Consider the following 20,929-nt stretch of genomic DNA (forward strand, 5'->3'; position numbering starts at 1 on the left):
CGTTCAGGAAGGGGCCTCTGGGAACGTCTCCCCCTGCTAAAAGTAGGGTCAGCTAGAGGAGGTTGCTCAGTACCTTATACAGTTAGGTTTTGAATACCTCTAAGGATACCAACCCACCTTAGGAAAAATACCAGGGATACCAATCCATAGCCTCTCTGGACAATCTGTTACAGTGTTCAACAATTCTCACAGCAAAAACTTTTTTCTTACGTTTAAATAAAACTTCCCGTATTTGACTTTGTGCACATTGCCTATTGTTCAGTCACTAAGTATCACTAAGAGTCTGACTCTTTAGTACCCCCACATCAGGTATCCATACATACTGAGAAGATCCCTTGTCTTCTCCAAGCTGAACAGTCCCATCTCTCTCATCTTCTATTCATGTGACAGATTTTCCAATCCCTTCATCACCTTCCTGGCTCTTTGCTCTGCACTTGCTCTGGTATGTCCATATTTCTCTTGTACTGGAGAGTCCAGAACTGGGCACAGGACACAGCACTCCAGATATGGCCTCACCTGTGCTGCTTAGATGGGAAGGATCACCTCCCTTGACTTGCTGGCAACGCTTTTCCTAATGCAGCCCAGGAGGCTTTTTGGCCTTTGCTGCAAAGGCACAATGTTGGCTCATGTTCAACTTGTGTCCACCAATACCCTGAGGTCTTTTTCTGCCTATCTGCTTTCGAGATGGCCTTCCCCCAGCATGCGCTGGTGTATGGGTTTATTCTTCGACAGGCGAAGGAATTTGTCTTTCCCCTTGATGAACTTCATGAGGGCCCTGCCAGTCCATTTCTCCAGCCTGTCGAGGTCCTACTGAATGACAGCACAGACATCGAGAATACCAGCCATGCCTCCTAATATTTTATCATCATCTCAGTTGAAAAAAGAAGGCTCCTCCAAAGGCAGTTCACCACATCTGTACTAGAACAAAATGAATGGTCTCCTGAGGATGCCCGTCTCTCACCACTAATTACTGCTGTGCCTAGATGACTAGCTTGTACTATACACAGAAATTTCCAGCTGGCAAACTTAGGCAAGGTGAATTTATGCTGAGTGCTTACATTATGTGTCAAAATAAAGAACTATGGGAAATCCAAAAGTGTATACTTAGCTCATCAGAAATGCGCTACGCTTTTCTCAAACTTTCTCTTTTTAGTAGTGGAAGTCTTAGATTCAATTCTATTATAACATTTGTCACATATAACATATTTATGTTTCATAGAATAAAAAAAGAAAGAAAAATCCTCCCATTCTTATTTACCTGGTGTGGCATTTGTATATCAATTCAATAATTCAATTTAGCTCCTTTTGAATTTCATTAACCTGCTGGCAGACAAATACTTATTTACTGAAATTTTGCTTCTTCAAGGATGTCCAAAGGAAAATAAGCAGATGTGTCCACAGTGTAAAACTTATGTTTGTCACTTAGCTGGACAGAATGAATGGTCTTCATGACATGAGGGAAATGCATATGCTGTGGGCATAGACAGTATTCATTACAGTCTACATATTCCACAAGCAAACAGGTTTTTCTGTTTAGGTATCTGGATTACACCTACTCAAATATAATCAAAGTGAGTTTTGGCCTTATCACCTCTTACACATTCTTACACATGATTTTACATGATATTTTTCTAGTGCTCATAACTTCGGCAAATGTTAATCCTTCAGACTAAAAATCTGCAGACTAGAATCAATATTGTCAATGTAAATCATAAAATATGCCCAAGTTCAATCTTAGGCTATCACAATAAATCTTACAAATCATCAGGTATTTTAAAGTTTAAATCATGAATGCTTAACTACCTTCTAATTTTCAATTAACTGTACTTGTACCACATCAGAAAGAATAATGTAGTATTTTCTTCTGCACTTCCCTACCAATTCATTTTGCAGTTTCTTCATTGATATATAAAATGCTACATTTCGTACAGCATCACACCTTCTCCTTGCCTTTCTTTATAATTCCCCTCTTTCTACAGCTAAGGATGTCCTCATTCTCCCATAATATAAATGACAGCTTGGTGTGTAGAACAGCAAAAAGGAAGTTGGCAAGGCAGGAACAGCAAGTATCTGAATCATTTTTCAAAAGACGGAAAAGAAAAAGAACCATACTGATCCATTGAGACCTTGCTGCTCCTTCTCTTTCTAAAAAAAAAAAAAAAAAAAAAAAATTTTTCAGCATCTTTGCCTGCATATTTCTTTGTCAAAAAACTGCATGATTCCTAAAAGATGAGTTTCACTCTACAGAATATCTGTTCTTTTCTGTGAGGTGAGAAAAAAAAAAGTGGTTCAAAGAGTGTTTACCTCTTGACAGTCTAAAGACCATGTTCTAATTTCTGTAATTTGACAACTAGAATCATTTGAGGCCCTGATCACTTCTAGGTACAGACTGCCCTGAGTAAAAAGGGACTGTCATGGTTTAACCCCAGCCCCACGCAACTGCTCGCTCACTCCCCCCAGGTGGGATGGGGGAGAGAATTAGAAGAGTAAAATGAGAAAACTTGTGGGCTGAGATAAAGACAGTTTAATAGGGAAAGCAAGCGCCGCGCATGCAAGCAAAGCAAACGAAGGAATTCATTCACCACTTCCCATCGGCAGGCAGGTGTTCAGCCATCGCCAGGAAAGCAGGGCTCCATCACGCCTAACGGTTACTGGGGAAGACAAAACTCCATCACTCTGAACATCCCCCCCTTCCTTCTTTGTCCCCCAGCTCTATGTGCTGAGCATGACATCATATGGTATGGAATGTCCCTTTGGTCAGTTGGGTTCAGCTGCCCCAGCTGTGTCCCCTCCCAGCTTCTTGTGCCCCCCCAGCCTCCTCACTGGTGGGGTGGGGTGAGAAGCAGAAAAGGCCTTGGCTCTGTGTAAGCACTGCTCAGCAATAGCTAAAATATCCCTGTGTTATCAACCCTGTTTCCAGCACAAATCCGAAACATAGCCCCATACCAGCTACTATGAAGAAAATTAACTCTACCTCATCCAAAACCAGCACAGGGAGCTAAAGCATCTGTAGCCTTTTTTGCAGGCATTATCTGATACAATGCATTTGCTCTCAGCCCTGCAATGTGCTTGCAGCCATTCAACTGCACAGCTTCCTCTTCCCACATTAGCATTTCAGAGACCTTGCTTCCCCTCCAGAAATCTCAACTCAAACCAGAATTCCTGGCTATAACTGTTCCTCTACTTGCCAGCTCACTCATTAACTGTGAAATCATTCAGCAAAGCTTAAAAGTATGCAGAGAAGAGGATAGCCTACTGTCTATTGCTGTCACTTAGTAGTTCACTGCATGAGAGGCTATATGTAGACTTAGAGAATCCAACGTTGTTAATCTGAGGTTATTTCTGAGGGGATGGCACATGGAGCTGTTTCCGTTTTCTTTTTCAAAAATAGTATGCTACAAAGCAACTTTGTCAAGAACTGAAAAGGCAAGAGAAGTCAGACTTAAGATTGACACCTTAATTGTGAATAACACAGCCTGCCCAAGTGCCGTAGTAACAACTGGTGTCTGCAAATATGGGATTTAACATGCCAATTTGTTTGGATGCAGATGTGGATAAAAAACAATACAGGTAATTTTGTCAGGCTTCGAGGTAAAAGTTACACATAATTTCTCCTCAGGAACATGTGTAGCAGGCAAGCTAGTTGAAATCATGTCCTCCTCCTATGTCCCCTGTTAATAGTGAGTTGTGCATGCTCTAGATAACATCCCATGATCCTGATTCTGTGACTATGCAGACCTCCATCTACACTCTGCATGAATCTTGCCCTTCTTCCCAGTGTATATCTGTTATATATTACAGGGAATAGGATGTAATTTTTGATAATAACTGTAGACAGTATTTCATATTGTCCATAGTAACATTCAAAACTGATTATTTGTTCTTTGTGGTTTTTTGTCTTAAGTACTTTTGTCTTAAAAAGAAAGCAGGTGAATTTGTGCCACTTAATTTATGTATCTAACAAGGACATATTTATCATCATTTGTATGAAAGTCTTGTTCCATTCCTCAGGTACAAACAGATCATGCTTTGGAGATGTATGTAATGCTGATGGCTGACATGCACCTCAGTTAGCAAGGACAATTATAATGTATAAGAAACAGGAAGTTGTCAGAGACATTGTTAATGAGGAAAGAACACAATACTGAAAGGTGCTCACACTGAGGTCAGAGATACAGTTAATGCTAGAGTTGATCACACCACACTCTGAACTGTCTTAATGGGTTCCTGTAGAAAAGATCAGAAAAGAAACTGCAAAGGGCTCTGCATGAGATCCTTTCGTCCTTTGGACCTGAGGTGAAGAAAGAGATCAAGTGCACCTTAGTTAAGGGTGGCTTGATGATAAATCTCCATCAGACACACAAATGTCAAGCAAAACTAGTAGGGAGACCAAATTAATTGGCACTGGGTTATCTGGCTCTGCAGGGATATAGTAAACAAAAAAAGTGTGATGCTAAGATTTTTTTGAACAATTATTTGCTGGCAAATAAAAAAGCTGAGAGAGATGGCATCATTTCCTCTTCTTTTAAACCAAATAAGAATTTGATTGGGATTATGATACCCAAAAGAAAAGCAGCTGTGTCTAATGAAGGGTTGGGGACAACAAGGCTGCGCACTGTAAAGTTTCCATTGAACAATGGGAAGTAATCAATCAGCAGAACAAAAATTTGCTCCTAGCCTTGGACTCCTGGTATTTTGGCTCAATATACTTTGGATACCATGTTATCTCTAAGAATCTGAGAAACAGTCTTTGTTCAAGCCACATCTCTGACAACTTTTTTGAAAGAAAATATCATCACTCTAACCTAGCACCTCGATCCAGTGTTTAGCATACTTAACATAATAACCGTCTCCAGCAGTGATATTAATCTCCTAAAGTATGCCAAGATTCTTTTGAAGACCTCTTTTTACTCAAATTCTACTCATTCTTATAAATAATTCAAATCAGAAATTTTCTTTTTTATTTATTTTCTATATCTGTTTTCAGTCTTTCAAGTCTTTGTCCAGACTCAGTATCAGGACAGTTGCCTACAGCACCTAATTTATGTTTTTGAAAAATACTGGTGCAATGTTATCAATTTACCCTCTTCTTTCAGTACACAAATATGCTCTTAATATAATTCTCTTTTTTCCACTCACTGTTTCAGTGTCCCTACCCCTCATCATATTGACCACATATTTCTGAAGGTTATCTTTAACCTCATTAACAACATTTTTCAACTCATGATTTACATTAATTTCTCCCTTTTGTTCTTTTTATATATTTACACACACACTTCTGCTCTTGTACATACATACAGAGCTTTTGAACTCAAACTTCAAAATGCTGGGTATGATAGTAGTACCATCAGAGGACAAAACAGAATAGTAAGCAATTCTCTATCGTTTTGTGGCTTGGGTGATTGCCAGTGCTACATGGCATAGCAGTTCATATAGATATATTTTTTATCATCTTACAAGTTTTATTTTTATTTCTTATTGGCTGAATTAGATTATTTTTTAGCTGAAGAAGCTTTCCTACTTACAAAATTGCAATTTGCTGTTATATAATAAAGCTCTCTTAAATTAATTTATAAGTACATATATCTTTCTTGCTCAATTTTCATCATAATTTTTGACACTGTTAAAACATCTCTGGTTTTGTGGTATTTTTTATTTCTTCCTTTTTCATTGCGTGTCACAACAACTTTCACTTGTGTCTTAACATCAGAGGATACAAAAAGCTAATCTGTGAAAGTGCTGTACTTCCATGCTGAAAACGTTTCTATGTTTTTCTGTTGATTAAGAAAGCATATGACAAATACAAAAGAAAAAAAAAATTGACCATGACCTTCCAACACTGAAAGAAGGAAGATTTAGCTGTTTTAATCAACAGAAAAATGCTGGTTTGGATGATTGAATGAGTGAAAGTAAATAGAGGAGATTTATTTTCACTGGAGGCAAGGGTGAGGAATGACAGCTTGGCTACCCACTTGCATATATATCCACCTAACCGACATGCACCTGTCTAATTCAGATGCAGGTCCTTTTTCTGTTAGTACATTTGCTTTGTTTTTGCAGGTGAAGGAAACCATAGGGGAGATGTTTAATTGAACTCTGGTGTGGAGGACAGACACAGAGAAAGCAGAATGGCTTCCAGCTTTCACTTACAAATTAAACAAAATCCTCAGGGATCTTTAACTGGCAGACATTTGGAGGAAATTAAATGCTAATGTGTGCAGTTGTACTTTTTACACCCACAGCCATCAAATGTATAAAGACATTAACTTCTCTTCTGTTGCAGCAAATTCATAATATATGCACAAGGTATAAGGTTAAATCTTATGAAGTAAGGTAAGAATTCAATATCAAATCATGCACTTGCAATATAACATGAGCCCAGATATTTTCAGCCTTAAACTGTTTAAATAAATGACTAACACTTTTTTTATGTGCAAAAATATGGCACTACTGCAGAATTCAAGAAGGTCCTTGTTGAATACTACAATGTGAATTATGCCCAGGAGAATACAGTAAATGAGGTTCTGGGATGGCACGAAAGCTCTTATGCTTAAGCTTTCAATACCTCCATCCAGAGAAGAAAAACGTTTTAAATATTTCCCACTGAAGGGCTTTGAAAAAGACTTCAGCAACTCAGGAGAAAGAATATCTGCCAGTAATGGCACAGGGTGAGTGCGGGTCATACTGGTTAGAAAGCTCATGTGCTTTATCTTACTCTTCTTTCTTGTAGGTTATGACAAATGTGTACACGTGTATAAATGAAAAATTGTGGTATTATTATGTATGTTTTGTTACTGTCCTAAACTGTCAGAAGGCTAGTATCTTTAGGAGAGAGCAGTGTGTAAACTTAGCAATCAATTGTATGGCAAAATGGTTTGGGAAAGCATTAGATGACCGCATGAACGGACTTTTAGAAACCAGTCAACAGCTGAATATATAAAGAGGTGATGAATTATATAAAACGTATGCTTTAAAATAGGAGCGAAAACAATGGATTTTAAATGGAAAAACTTAATTCTGTGTTTGTAGTTTTCTACAAAGAACCAAAAAATCCAGCTATTTCCTTAGAAACTTGATATTGGATACTAGCTGAAAACCTCACTGAGTTCTCCCTTAAGCTTAAGGGATGCCTGAAAGTGGGATTTGTGTGACCTAAATGTTATCTAAACCTGAATAAGGCTCATTTAGTAGTCACTAAAGAGAAATAGCTGTTGAAAAGACAACTTAGATGACTAATCTTTAGGTTTTTAACATTAACTGAGATGAATTATGTCCCAGGTTCTTACAACACTAATGCTTGACATTATTGAATTGCTTGGTATGGAAACTTGTAGCAGTTAGCATAAGTTAGGCCTAGCTGAAAACAGTCTTAGCGTATGTGGATAAGCTTTAATTGACCCTATAAGATAAGGGAGTAGCTAAGCAGAGAAGTAACTTAAACATAAATCTTTGAAACAGTGAAAGTTGTGACTGTTGAGATCCTTTGAGACAGGAAGACTGAATGCCAGCACCAGTCATTTGTTGGGCATCCAGTGAATCTGAATGGACCAGTCAAGATTTGGGTATTCCCTACCCCATCCCAGCATGGACAGTGTCCAGAGTTGCTCAGGGAGAAAACCTCAGGGACCCTACACCCCTGCAACAGGGTCAGGACCATCTCTTTAACTTCAGAGATGCCTGAGAGGAGAATGGCACTTGAAGTTAAAGGAGGACACATGGCACATCTGGAACCCCTGTGCTGACCCACCAGTCTCTCCTGGACTTCACGTTCTCTCACAGAGAACAGGAAAGTCATGTAATTTGTAAAATTGCATATATCTGTGATGAAAGTGTTTAGGTATCTGAATCCACTCAGTCTGCACACTATCATTTGGTCTGAAACCACAACAAAACCGCAGCTTGTTTCTTAGAAACGTGTCTCTTCCACATGGCTATAATATAGAATACAGACAGCCTGTAAGTTTGAGCCTTGTAGAAAAGATGGACAGAGATGGGATTTGTTTGGTACTGCACATATATATGCTACAATAAATTTATTACAATTTAAATTATCTAATCTTGAATAGATTCTCAGACAGCTAGCTTTAAGTTGGTATACATAGCTACATCATTTCACCTACAGACCTGATTCAGCAGCTCCCATTCTTAGGTGCATATCTTTTCCAGTTATATTTCCTACTTTTATTTCCCGTGTTTTGTAGACTTGCAATCACTGACCCGAAATTTCTAGCAGCGTGATAGATAAAGGTTAGTTGTTTCGATGTTAAAGTTCTTTTTTGAATTTAATCTTTTGTAAGCACAGAACATTAAAATGGAAACTTATGGTAGAGGCCTCACCAAAACGTTAAAACAGTCTGATAACGTAATAATTGGGGGGGGGAAAAAAAGTCTACCAAAAATGCCGTAGGCAAAGTTAACAAATAATGCAAAGAAGTACAGTCAATATATCTAGATACCGAAACATCCAGGACAGGTACATGTTAGTGATTCTGCACAGCTTTGTTGGATTTCTGCCTCAGCTTGGTCCTCTCCCTGCATAACTGTGTGATACCAGTCTTCTGATCACTGTTGCTTGCATGGAGTCTCCTCTAGCCTCCAATGTCTGTAATATGCTTGACTCTGTCACTCTTTTTACATCCATTGAGCATGGTTGTGACACTTTTATTGGAACTGTAAAAGAACATTTTATGTAAAATAATGATAATAATAATAATAATAAAAATAATAATAATAATAAATCTCCTACCTTTGCTATGTGTTTCCCTACTGGTATAAGAAAGCCCAACACCTTGGTTAACTTTCTCTTTTTCTTCTGATTTCCAGGAATGTGAGGATCACTGTATGATTTTAATAAAGCAAATAAGGATTCAGGTTTTAATACTGTATTTTTTTGCCTGGTATGGAGTGGAGACAATGTAATAATTGAATCTCTTTATGTTCAGAATTCTGAAAACTGTAAAGAAGAAAAACAATTCATTTCAGGACAAACAAAAATTTAATTTTTAAAACTTTAAAAAACTGGGGTAATGTTGCTTAAAAAAATCTGAAATTAATGTGTTTAATTTTGAAAATATTATATAAATTTTAATTTTAACTTGTTACATCACCTGTATTTTTAAAATGATTTGGTTATAGATTTTTAAAAAATGGTCAAACATTTTGCCCAGATGAACTTTTAAAATGTTTTTTATGTCAGCCACACCTATAGCCTAGAAAACACAGAAATGCCTAGCGCGCTCAAAGCGTATTGTTCTCAGCCTCGGGGGTAACTTATCAATGTATATAAATATCTGATGGGGGGTGGATAAAGAAGACGGTGCCAGACATTTCTTGGTACCGCTCAGTGACAGATGAGAGGCAATAAGCACAAACTGAAATCCAGTAAATTCCATCTAAGTATAAGAAAAAACATTTAACAGTGACGGTGATCAAAGACTGGAACAGGGTGCCCAGACAGGTTTGGAGTCCCCGTCCTTGTAGATATTTTAACCCCAACTGGACAAAGTTCTGAGCACCCCATTCTAGTTGGCTCTGCTTTGAGCAGGGATGTCAGACTACATGATTCGAGAGGCTCCTTCCAACCTCAGCTACCTGTCATTCTTGGAATAAAAAGGCAATAAAGCAGCTAAAGTGTTAGTCCAGATATTTAAATGAAACAAACAAACAAACACCCCAAAACAACAGATTACAATCAAGACATATCTTCCTGCTGAAAAGAGTTTCTTAACACAGCCGATCAGACTAACAACTGTCTCAGTGGAACACTTTTCATTGAATCAGAGCAGAACCAAGTAAGGTCCATTTCTGTGCTTAATTCAGTGTTCAAATGAAGGCTTTATATGCATTGGAAGAAACCCATTCTGACACCTGCAAACTAGACCTATGGTCCTTGTAGTTTGTGAAAGCTGCTGTGAAATAGTAGAGCAGAATGAGAGCTGTACTGACAGTGGCACGAAGAGAGCGCGATAATTGCAACTACTCTGAAGAGGATTTGATTGACTGGCCAAAAATTATCTTTGTCTTATTGGTAGCACATCTTTTATTCTGGCCTCCCACTCCTGCTGCTGCCAGGCTCGGTTTCTTGCAATGTCTGGAAACAGAACACTCACAGCGGTCATTGTTCCTTGTTTAGTAATAAAGCATTCGGTTGCTGAAAGTGGTTTTTTTAGGGTAAATTCAGAGTTTAAGGTTGAAATGCACTAGGAAAGCATTTCTTAGTGCTAGAAATATATATCCTATTAAAAACAAAGAAACTTTTTTTTTAATGTATGTTACAAAGAAAAAAGTATGCAAAACCAAAGCACACCAACTAAGAAAGCAAACTGCAGAGTGCAATTTTTCCTTTACCTTGTATCAACATCAAGGATCTTTTTTCTCAGCAACAGGGATACTGAGTGGCACTGTTCATTCACTGTCTTTCAGGTTAATAATTCTGAGAATGGTTTCGTCAAACAAAGTTAGCAGCAAGACTGAATGCATTTTAATGCTTTTTAAGAATACTCTTGATTTTCTCTGCAAATTAATTCTCCCACCACAAAGGCTAAGCTCTAGCCCACTCACATGAGGTGTGTTTTAAAATACTAGACCAGTTTAATAAAATTAGAGGACTCTATTACTTTACAATTTAACCCTAGTACGTAATAAGAATATTGTAGAGCATCTTTAATACACTATATGTAATTAGCTCTTCCACAATTAGGAACTTGAAAAAAAGTCTTCACTTGAAGAACATCAGTGGGATTCCAAACAGGACAGTGACTCCCATCTACAAGAAGGGCCGGAAGGAGGATCCGGGGAACTACAGGCCGGTCAGCCTGACCTCGGTGCCGGGGAAGATCATGGAGCGGTTGGTTTTGAGGGTGCTCACGAGCCATGTGCGGGACAACCAGGGGATCAGGCCCAGCCAGCACGGGTTCATGGAAGGCAGGTCCTGCTTGACCAACCTGATCTCCTTCTATGACCAGGTGACCCGCCTAGTGGATGAGGGAAAGGCAGTGGATGTGGTCTACTTGGACTTCAGTAAGGCCTTTGACACTGTCTCCCACAGCATTCTCCTAGAGAAGCTGGCGGCTCACGGCCTAGACAGGTACACTCTTCGCTGGGTAAAAAACTGGCTGGACGGCCGAGCCCAGAGAGTTGTGGTGAACAGAGTTAAATCCAGTTGGCGGCCGGTCACGAGCGGTGTTCCCCAGGGCTCAGTTTTGGGGCCGGTCCTGTTCAATATCTTCATCAATGATCTGGACGAGGGGATCGAGTGCTCCCTCAGTAAGTTTGCAGACGACACCAAGTTGGGCGGGAGTGTTGATCTGCTGGAGGGTAGGAAGGCTCTGCAGAGGGACCTGGACAGGCTGGATCGATGGGCCGAGGCCAACTGTATGAGATTCAACAAGGCCAAGTGCCGGGTCCTGCACTTCGGCCACAACAACCCCAGGCAACGCTACAGGCTTGGGGAAGAGTGGCTGGAAAGCTGCCCAGAGGAAAAGGACCTGGGGGTACTGGTTGACAGCCGGCTGAACATGAGCCGGCAGTGTGCTCAGGTGGCCAAGAAGGCCAACGGCATCCTGGCCTGTATCAGAAATAGTGTGGCCAGCAGGAATAGGGAGGTGATCGTGCCCCTGTACTCGGCACTGGTGAGGCCGCACCTCGAATACTGTGTTCAGTTTTGGGCCCCTCACTACAAGAAGGACATGGAGGTGCTGGAGCGCGTCCAGAGGAGGGCAACGAAGCTGGTGAAGGGCCTGGAGCACAAGTCTTATGAGGAGCGGCTGAGGGAACTGGGGTTGTTTAGCCTGGAGAAGAGGAGGCTGAGGGGAGACCTCATCGCACTCTACAACTACCTGAAAGGAGGGTGTAGCGAGGTGGGTGTTGGTCTCTTCTCCCAAGTAACTAGCGATAGGACAAGAGGAAATGGCCTCAAGTTGTGCCAAGGGAGGTTTAGATTGAACATTAGGAAAAATTTTTTTACTGAAAGAGTGGTCAGGCCTTGGAACAGGCTGCCCAGGGAAGTGGTGGAGTCACCATCCCTGGAGGTATTTAAAAGACGTTTAGATGAGGCCCTTAGGGACATGGTGTAGTGGGCATGGTGGTGTTGGGTTGACGGTTGGACACGATGATCTTAGAGGTCTTTTCCAACCTGTATGATTCTATGATTCTATGATTTCCAACAAGAAAGGCTTGATGTGTTTCTTTGATACCAAAATATCTTCTTGTTCACAGAAAGATATTTGCTTTACTAAAGGTTTCCAAACTCCTCACCTCCCCCATTATTCAAAATATTTCATACTTTTATTGTTGAGTAGTTCTCCCACAGCCATGCTGAATTGTGCCTTCATTGAGGCTGAGATGTTAACCAGATGACTGGAAGCTATCCAATGGCTACTCTAGCAGCACCTGGCCAAGATTTATGAAAAATTATTGCTCATAGTACAATGTTCATTCTTGTGAAATGTCAGTGAGTTAACTGGTTTATATTAGAAAAGTGAAATTCATATTGCAAGTCATAGCATATTTCAGATTTAGTTACAGCCATGTACTGACATCCATCATCATTCATTTTCAGGTCAGGCATATATGCATTGACTTTACTTTTGTTTAGGGATCTTATTTCCCATAGTACTTAGCAGTTACTATAGAAAAGTATACAAAAATTGCTGAGGAAGTATCATGAATTTTTGGTAGTTCATGTTCTTTTTAATTACTTTTCAGGAACTTATGATACCAACTTGTTGCAAACCAGTGCAGGGTACAAAGAATACTTCTCAAGACGACCTTTCCATTTCAGGAGTTTCTTTTTCATTAAATTCTGGAAAAAGTCTAGGACTCAAGATATGAAGAAGCTTTGAGAATTATTTATTAACCGCTAAGTCTGAAGAGAATACACATTTCTCTGGACAAAAGAGTTAATATTCATAACTGTAGAGGCATAGTCACATACTACAGTTTGCATGCCACAGGTTGCAAAGATGAGTAGTTGTATTGAAATGCATATGATTAAAATGCAGATAGGCTAAATGTACCTTTTCATCTTTGCAGGTTGCAATGCATTTTGTGATCCAGAGGATTAAATAATAACTTTACCTACAGAACCCCACAGGAGACCTCCACAGAGGCTGAGTTGTCTTTTAGAAGAAAGAAAGGACCATTTCTCTTTCTTGACTTGAAAGACAGAATAAGCATTATCTCCAGAGCAGACTTTCAACCCATAAATATGGTTCCCCAGGCTGCGAGAAAGGCTAGACTGAAACCACAGAACTGTCAGCTCACATATTCTGCTCTAGGTAGTTCGAGGCACTTCTGTCTCTGTGCTGCATATAACAGAGCTTATTCTGAGGCACCTAAGTATCCACATGATATAGGTTTTGCTTAAGGTCCAATGATGTAAAATTTAGGAGTTGCAGCATCAGTTCAGGATTCCCCTCCCAAACCGCAAGAAAATGAATCTTTCCTTTCAAAATCCCTGTTTTCATATGGCCTGTTTTATTTGAATCAAGAACCTGCATTTTCCATCTCCAGAAAAATATCCCAGTCCCAAAGTCATTGAGCTCTCTTTCCTTTCTGTTCGGTGTTCCCTGCCTCATCTGGAAAAGGGAGATGTAGTTGATTTCCATGTTGGCTAGGTAAATGATCTAACTTCTGGGTGGTAGAACCTTTTTCTCCCTCTCTGACCCAATGCATGTATTTGGGATGGGGACACACACATGTACTCACATAATTTCTAGCCATTCCTTGCTTTCAAAATTCCCACGGGAACAAGCCCCACTAAAAATGAATATAAATAAATTTATAGCCTAAAAATGCCACTCTGGGTTTATCTATTGTTTTTTTAATATAAGCTTTGCTGACTCAAGTTACTTCTCATGCTATTAGCTGTTGATATTAGTATTAGGAAGGAAGCTATTACCTGCTCTGATTTGGAGACTTAAACTAGTATTTCTGCAGGACCCTGCACAGCCCTGTGCTATACAGATTTACCAGCTAGCTCAGAGATCTTGGAACAACACTGCACAGATCTTACAGTTCACTTCACCGAAAAAATTGTTCTTCTCAGTGGTTAGAACCGCAAGCAGAACTGGCCTGGACACATGGAGATGAGCTACGGTTGAAGAAGTGATGGGACTGGGGCTGGGAGCCCAGGGATAAGGGGAAAAAACACTGAGCAGAATCTACCTGTGGTACTGACTGGGCATAAGTATCACAGAAGAGGCTTTACTTCTGGAGTAGTTGTGCTGGCCCTGTATAGTAGTTGTGCTGTTATGACTGGGGTTAACAACTGGAGGTTATGAATATGGTTGCAGTAACTGTGGATTCAGCAAAATATACTGACATGGCAAAAAAAACATTCTAGGTTTGTATATAGAAAACATATTTTAATTGCTTTGACTTAAAATATTGTTTTCCATTTATCTAAACTATTGACAATTGCCCTGGAAAGATTGTAAAGAATAAAATATATACTCCAAGGAAAAAGTATTTTTTCGTATCTTGGCCAAACTAGCCTTCCACTGTTATAAGGAAGAATGTGTTGTTTTCTGAAGCACCTAACTGGTTTAGAAGCATAACGCCTGTAGACTTTGAAGCATCTGGCAATCATACTCTATTAAACATGTCATTCTTCCTCAGATTATGGGATTGGATAAAAACTATGCAAGTTGTGAACGATGTTGGTGAATACCATACTAGAAAATGTAATGAAAAAAGTTCGCAGACCATTATTAAGATACAAGCAATGGAATAAAGAAAGCACACTTTATAACAGCATATAACACACTACTTTTGGGAAGGAAAGGTCTCAGGTCTCAGTGACAAGCAAATATTGCTATGGAGCATCCTTTTACTATTGGATAAACCAAAACCAAGTTATAATTAGAATATCAGAGCTTCAGAATTCAAGTTTTAATGCTGAAAGTCATCATTTTAGATTGGACATTAGGAGAAATTTCTTTACTGAAAGAGTGATCAGGCCTTGGAACAGGCTGCCCAGGGAAGTGGTGGAGTCACCATCCCTGGAAGTATTTAAAAGACGTGTAGATGAGGCCCTTAGGGACATGGTTTAGTGGACGTGGTGTGTTGGGTTGACGGTTGGACACGATGATCTTAGAGGTCTTTTCCAACCTGTATGATTCTATGATTCTATGATTTTCATAGAATCGCAGAATGTTTGAGATTGGAAAGGACCTCTGGAGGTCAATTGGTCCAACCCCACGGCTCAAGCAGGGCCACCTAGAGTTGGAACATGTCCAGACAGATTTTGCATATCTTCAAGGGTGGCGACTCCACAACCTCCCTGGGCAACCTGTTCCAGTGCTCAGTCACTCTCACAGTACAGAAGTGTTTTCTGATGTTCAGAGGAAACCTCCTGTATTTCAGTTTGTGCCCATTGCCCCTGGTCCTGTCACTGGGCACCACTGAAAGGAGCCTGGCTCCCTCTTCTTTGCACGCTCCCTTCAAATATTTGTCCACATTGATGAGATCCCTCCCACGCCTTCTCTTCTCCAGGCTGAACAGTCCCAGCTCTCTCAGCTTCTCCTCATATGAGAGATCCTCCAGTCCCTTCATCATCATCTTTGTGGCCCTTTGCTGGACAGCCTCCAGTATATCCATGTCTCGCTTGTACTGGGGAGCCCAGAACTGGACCCAGTATTCCAGGTGTGGCCCCACCAGTGCTGAGTAGAGAGGGGAAGGATCACCTTCCTTGACCTGCTGGCAACACTCCTCCTAATGCAGCCCAGGATATTGTTAGGTTTCTTTGCCACAAGGGCACACTGCTGGCTCACACTCAACTTGGTGTTCACCAGGACCCCCAGGAACTTTTCCACCCAGCTGCTTTCCAGCATGTACCGGTGCCTGGGGTATTCCTTCCCAGGTGCAGAACTTTCCACTTCCCCTTGTTGGACTTCATGAGGTTCCTGCCAGCCCATTTCTACAGCCTATTGACTTCCCTTTGGATGGCAGCAAAAATCTCAGGTGTATCACCCATGTTTCCCAGCTTTGTGTCATCAGCAAACTTGCTGAGGGTACACTCTGCCCCATCATCCAGATAATTAATGAAGTTGTTGAGCAGGATTGGATCCAGTATTGATCCCTAGTGTACACCATTAGTTATTGGCCTCCAAGTAGACTTCATGCCACTGATCCCCACCTTCTGGGACTGGCTGTTCTGCTCTTCCAGCCCATATACTTCATTAGCTTTACCTCAAAAGAACAAATTACAAGAGTGAGTGGACTGGCACCAGATACTTGTAAACATGGAATTAAATCTTTTAAAATAAAATCTTTTAAATGATTTCACATACCTATATAAAATAGAGGGGGAGAAAGATAATACAATTTTTGTTAAAACACAGTGATGAGGACATAATTTGTCAGGATTCAGCTTTCAAAATTTTCTGACCTCAAGTATAACAACAAACTGTGGTATAAATAGACAGAGGGAGAGAAAAGACTGGTCAATGGGAAATTTTCCGTATTGATATCTGACTTGGGTAGCTTTGGTATCAGTCATTGCAGAAAGTTTTGATCTCAGGTGTACATATGACTATCTTAGTTTTCACTAACTACAACTTTTAATTTTGTTGACTTTCTCTATATTTTCTTCTGTAATCTTATGAAAATAAGTTAACAAATAAAATCAAATCCTTCCAATCCACCTTAAAAAGCTGATTCCTTTTGAATGGAATTAATTCATTTCCAGATACTTGTAAGGACAATATAACATACTTTTTTGTTTTGCCCTCTTTGGCTAGCCTTTCAGTGCTATATTTACTCTGACCTAGACTGACCTTTGCACACATTGTCAGCTCATGTCCAGCTTTTCATCCACCAGTACCGCCAAGTCCTTCTCAGCAGGGCTGCTCTCAATCCCTTCATCCCCCAGCCTGTATTGATACCGGGGGTTGCCCCGACCCAGATGCAGATCTTGCATTTGGCCTTGTTGAACCTCATGAGGTTCACACAGGCCCACTTCTCGAGCTTGTCCAGGTCCCTCTGAATGGCATGCTGTCCCTCAGGAGTGTCAACTGCACCACTCAGCTTGGTGTCATCTGCAAACTTGCTGAGAGTGCACTTGATCCCACTGTCTATGTCATTGATGAGGATATTAAAGAGTACCAGTCCCAACATGGACCCCTGAGGGACACCACTCGTCACCAATCTCCATCTGGACATTGAGCCATTGAACACTACCCTCAGGATGCATCCATCCAACCAATTCCTCATCCACTGGACAGTCCACCATCAAATCCATCTCTTTCCAATTTAGAGAGAAGGATGTTGTGGGGGACCATGTCAAAGGCCTTACAGAGGTCCAGATAGATGACATCTGTAGCCCTTCCCATGTCCACTGATGTAGTCACTCCATCACAGAAGGCCACTAGGTTGGGCAGGCAGGACTTGCCCTTGATGAAGCCATGCTGGCTGTCTTGAATCACTTCCCTGTCCTCCATGTGCCTTAGCATAGCTTCCAGGAGGATCTGTTCCACGATCTTCCCAGGCACAGAGGTGAGACTGACTGGCCTGGAGTTCTCCGGGTCTTCCTTTTTTCCCTTTTTAAAAATGAGGGTTATGTTTCCCCTTTTCCAGTCAGCAGGAACTTCGCCAGACTGCCACGCCTTCTCAAATATGATGGATAGTGGCTTAGCAACTTCATCTGCCAGTTCCTTCAGGACCCGCGGATGGATCTGATTGGGTCCCATGGACTTTTGCACCTTCAGGTTCCTTAGATGGTCTTGAACCTGATCTTCTGCTACAGTGGAGAGATCTTCATTCTCCCAGTCCCTGCCTTTGCCTTCTGTGGCTTGGGCAACAAGGCTCGACCACTTGCTGATGAAGACCAAGGCAAAAAAGTCATTGAGTACCTCCGCCTTCTCCGTATCCTGGGTAACCAGGTTTCCCGTTTCATTCTGGAGAAGGCCCACATTTTCCCAAGTCTTCCTTTTATCCCTCACGTACCTGTAGAAGCTTTTCTTGTTGCTCTTGACGTCCCTGGCCAGATTTAATTCTATCAGGGCTTTAGCTTTCCTAACCTCATCCCTGGCTGCTCGGACAATTTCTCTGTATTCCTCCCAGGCTACCTGTCCTTGCTTCCACCCTCTGTAGGCTTCCTTTTTGTGTTTGAGTGTGTCCAGGAGCTCCTTTTTCATCCATGCAGGCCTCCTGGCATTTTTGCCTGCCTTCCTCTTTGTTGGGATGCCTCGCTCCTGAGCTTGGAGGAGGTGATCCTTGAACATTAACCAGCTTTCTTGGGCCCCTCTTCCCTCCAGGGTTTTGTCCCATGGCACTCTACCAAGCAGATCCCTGAAGAGGCCAAAGTCTGCTCTCCTGAAGTCCAGGGTAGTGAGCTTGCTGTGTGCCCTCCTTGGTGCCCTAAGGATCTTGAACTCCACCGTTTCATGGTCACTGCAGTCAAGGCTGCCCTTGAGCTTCACATTCTCCACCAGCCCCTGCTTGTTGGTGAGAACAAGGTCCAGCATAGCACCTCTCCTCGTTGGCTCCTCTGTCACTTGGAGAAGGAAGTTATCATCGATGCATTCCAGGAACCTCCCGGATTGCTCATGCCCTGCCGTGTTGTCCCTCCAACAGATATAGTGGTAGTTGAAGTCCCCCATGAGGACCAGGGCTTGTGAACGTGAGGCTGCTCCTATCTGTCTATAGAGGGCCTCATCTGCTCAGTCTTCCTGGTCAGGTGGCCTGCAGCAGACCCCCACCGTAATGTCATCTGTCCCTGCCCTCCCTTTAATCCTGACCCATAAGCTCTTCATCAGCTCCTCATCCATCCCCAGGCAGAGCTCCATGCACGCCAGCTGGTCATTGACATAAATGGTGACACCCCCTCCTTCTCTCCCCTGCCTATCCTTCCTAAAGAGCCTGTATCTCCCCATCCCAACACTCCAATAATAGGAGCCATCCCACCACATCTCTGTGATGCCAAGAAGATCATAGCCCTGAAGACATGCGCATGTCTCTGACTCCTCTTGCTTATTCTCCATGCTACATGCGTTTGCATAGAGGCATTTAAGTTGGGCCCTCAATGAAGCTGTCTTACTGGCTGGGGTTCTTTTGTGCTGCTCTTCAGGTGCTCTCCTGCTGACCTGTGATCCTTCTCCAGGCTCTGGGCATCTGTTGCTGGCATCAAATTGGTAGGGGTAGGGTGGATTGAGGTTCCCCTCCCCCAGCAACTTTAGTTTAAAGCCCTCTTCACCAGCTTGGCAAGCCTATGAGCAAAGATGTTCTTCCCCTTCTCTGAGAGATAGACCCCATCATCCCCCAGTAGATCAGGTTTCTCAAAGCGAGTCCCATGGTCTAAGTAGCCGAACCCCTGGCTGTGGCGCCAGGGGTTACTGGTTACTGGTTACTGTTCCCGTAACCATTTGTTGATTCGCCGGATTCGACTGGCCCTTTCAAAGCCCTTCCCTTTGACCGGGAGGATTGATGAAAAAACTACCTGTACTTCAGAGCCCCTTACTGCCGCTCCCAGGGCTCTGTAATCCTTCTTGATACTCCTCAGACTGCTCCTGGCTGTATCACTGGTGCCCACGTGAAACAGCAGCAGCAGATAATAGTCAGTGGACTGTAAGAGGCTTGGTAGCCTCTCGGTGACATCCCAGATACAAGCCCCCGGTAAGCGGCACACCTCTCTAGAGGGTGCGTCAGGTTGGCAAATGGCCTCCGTACCTCTCAGAAGAGTTGCCTACTACTATCACCCGTTGCCTTTTCTTAGTTGCGCTGGTTGTTATACTGGGGGCAGGTCGGGCTGCCTTACTCAGCTCCAGCATCTCTCCTGGTGTGACAGGTCTTTCCTCTTCAGCGGTGAATCAGCTCTGCAAGGACACCTCAGGCTTCGGGGGAAATCTCTTCCTCCTGCTGGTCCTTGCCATTGCAACCGTCCATTCTTCTGCATTATTGGCCCCCCTCCCTTCTGCGTGTGCCGGTGGAAGAGTTTTTGGCTGTTTGGCTGTGGACTGCGGGTCCACTGCAGGCTGCGCTTGGAACCGGCCATCTAACTCCTTTTCCACCTCCCTGATGTTACGCAGCCTTCTCACCGCCTCCTGCAGCTCAGCCACCTGCTGCAGGAGGTCCTCCCCCTGGGCACACTTGTGCAGGCAGGTCTGCCGCCTGTCCCTGCCCCAGGGGAGAGGTCTAGGCACTTCTTGCAGTCTGAGGTCTGCACCGCAGCCTCTCCCTTCAGCAGCTCCGTCTGGGTGGAGGCATCGGCCACCGCTGGGGTAGATGGTGCAGACCCCCCAGCCGGCGCTGCAGCCTTTGCTCTCAGACGAGTGCCCACCATTCTGCCTTGAGGGTCAGGTAGGATGAGTGCCCTTGACCTGTGCAGGTGGTCACAGAACGGCGCCCGGTTGCTGTGTTATGTGTATATAATGTCATGGTTCATGTCCTTGATTATTTTTTTCAATCTTGCTTGAATAAAATCTTTCATAAAACATATCTAAAAAGGTATAAACCAGTAGTGTTGTTCAGTCAGGTATTTTGGGCTCAGCTGTCCAAACTGTGTCAGTACTATTTGAGAAGTCCCATGGTATCCAAGACACACACCTTGAGCTGGAAGCTATGACACAGGAGGAAAATGAGACTTGCAACCTATTGTGGAAACAGCTGGAAGCCAGCAGAAAATCCCAGTTGACACTGGTTGTTTTATGCTAAGGCAACCAGATCAATCCCAATGGAAGACATCACTGTGCAGAACATAAGACTTCATTTGCAAGAAAATACGTTAAAATCTATTGCCTTTTTTTTTATATGCACTGCTATTTCTGTGCTTTTTTTTTCCGCTGCTAATGTGCTTCACATTGTTTAAAATGCATTTGGTAATATTCCAGAAATATTTTAAACTCTTTACTTGCCCTGTCCGTTTCCCATTCTGTTTGCAACCTACTGCTTTGTTCTCCGTCACTTATGGGACAACTACGATTTCAAACAG

At 42.3% G+C, this 20,929-nt stretch overlaps 1 protein-coding gene across 2 annotated transcripts in view; it reads right to left on the minus strand.

The window, feature by feature from the left end:
* The window catches only part of GPC5 (glypican 5), a 769,104-nt gene that overhangs the window by 407,064 nt on the left and 341,111 nt on the right, over nucleotides 1-20,929 (minus strand). The gene's annotated exons all lie outside the window — the stretch shown is intronic.

The sequence above is a fragment of the Calonectris borealis genome, chromosome 1 (genome assembly GCF_964195595.1).
Source record: "Calonectris borealis chromosome 1, bCalBor7.hap1.2, whole genome shotgun sequence".
Taxonomy (NCBI): domain Eukaryota; kingdom Metazoa; phylum Chordata; class Aves; order Procellariiformes; family Procellariidae; genus Calonectris; species Calonectris borealis.